Consider the following 2,060-nt stretch of genomic DNA (forward strand, 5'->3'; position numbering starts at 1 on the left):
TGGGAATGTAAACTTGTACAACTACTTTGGAAATCAATTTAGCACTTTCTCAGAAAATTAGGAATAGTGTTACTTCAAGATCCAGCTATACAACTCTTGGCCATATATCCAAAAGATACTCCTCCATACATCAAGGACATTTGCTGAGCTATGTTCATAGCAGATTTACTTGCAATAGCCAGAATATGGAAACAAACTAGATGTTCCTCAACTGAAGACTAGATATAGAAATTGTGGTACATTTATAAAATGGAATACTACTCAGCAATTAAAAAAAAGGAAATCGCTCTTCCTGAAAGAGGCCAGAGGTGATCCTTGAAGATGGTTCACTACTCTTTTGACCCAGAAAATCCTATGAAATCATGCAAATCAAGAGGTTCAAATCTTTGTGTTCAATTTAAGAACATCTGGGAAACTGCCCAGGCCATCTAGGGTATGCATATCCGAAAAACCACCAAGTATCTGAAAGATGTCAGTTTAAAGAAGCAGTGCGTGCCATTCCAGCAGTATAATGGTGGAGTCGGGAGGTGCGCCCAGGCCAAACAGTGGGGCTGGACTCAAGGTCGGTGGCTAAAAAAGAGTGCTGAAGTTTTGCTGCATATGCTTAAGAATGCAGAGAGTAATGCTGAGCTTAGGGTCTAGATGTAGATCCTCTAGTCGTTGAACATATCCAGGTGAACAAGGCCCCTAAGATGCGCCGTCAAACTTACAGAGCTCATGGTGGGATTAACCCATACATGAGCACCCCCTGCCACCCTGAGATGATCCTCACTGAAAAGGAACAAATTGTTCTGAAGCCAGAAGAGGAGATGCACAGAAGAAAAAAATATCTCAGAAGAAATTGAAGAAACAAAAGCTGATGGCACGGGAATAATAAATTCAGCATAAAATAAATGCAGATAAAAGTAAAAAAAAAAATAGGAAATCATGTACTCCATTTTTAATTGGGTTATTTATTTTCTTGACATCTGTTTTATTGAGTTATTTATATCTTTTGAATATTTTTCCTCTATCAGATTTGGAGTTGATAAAAATGTTTTCTTATTCTGTAGACTGCTATTTTTCCTTTGAGTTTCTCTCCATTTAATTTTCATATTAGTTATTGGCTTGCTGTTCATAGCCTTTACTATGTTTAGGTATCAGCCTTGTATCCATGATTTCCCCAAGACCTTTACCATGAAGGGGTGTTGGATTTTGTCACAGGCTTTTCTGCTTCTGATGAGATGATCATTTTTTTCTTTTAATTTGTTTATATGGTGAATTATATTGGTGGATTTTTGTATGTTGAACAATCCCTGCATCCTTGGACCTTGTTAGTTGTCTTTAGGATGTGGTCAAATAAGAGAATATAGACTTTGGCGGCCAGATTTAGGAATGAAATCTAATAGTTTAGTAAAGCAGAGGGAATGGGGAAGAAGGGCAAGGCCTGCTAGAGCTGTGTCTGTCTTGTCAGGGGGAAGTGATCTCATGGCAGGCAACAGAATCCATGTCAGAGACAACCACTACTCCCCTTACTAGTGTACCCACATGAAGCTGCAGATGTCCATTGGCTACATACTTATAGAGGACATAGGTCCAGTCCATGCATGGTCCTTTGTCGGTACATCAGACTCCATAGGCCCCTCTGAGCCCTGGTTAGTTCGCTCTGTTGGACTGCTTGTGGTGCTCTTGTCACCTCTAGGTCTTTCTATCCTTCCCCACACTTTTCCACTAGACTCCCCATGCTTTACCCAATGTTTGGTTAGGAGTCTCAGCATCTGTTTTGAACTTTTGCTGGGTGCATCCTCTCTGAGGACAAGTCTGATGGGCTCCTGCTTTGTCAGGGGTTGGCTCTCTTCTATGGGGTGGGTCTTGGGTTGGGCCAGGCTGCTGGGAACAATTGCATGCTGGATTGGCTGAAGCTGCTGGAGGCATTCCACTTGTTTTTGCACAGCTGTTGAATGGGTATATTCCTGGTGAAGGTAAGGCACGAAAAATTTTGCTTATCATTGCTACACTGCCTTTCCATGCTTGTCTCATATATCTAGCATGGCAGAGACCCTCATTGCTTATTGCTTCAC

The 2,060-nt window shown here is 41.3% G+C and overlaps 1 pseudogene; it reads left to right on the forward strand.

Moving 5' to 3' along the window:
* Positions 1–423: 423 nt before the first annotated feature.
* Positions 424–889, forward strand: LOC110552939 (large ribosomal subunit protein uL22-like; annotated as a pseudogene).
* Positions 890–2,060: the final 1,171 nt, after the last annotated feature.

This window comes from Meriones unguiculatus, chromosome 12 (assembly GCF_030254825.1).
Source record: "Meriones unguiculatus strain TT.TT164.6M chromosome 12, Bangor_MerUng_6.1, whole genome shotgun sequence".
NCBI lineage: Eukaryota > Metazoa > Chordata > Mammalia > Rodentia > Muridae > Meriones > Meriones unguiculatus.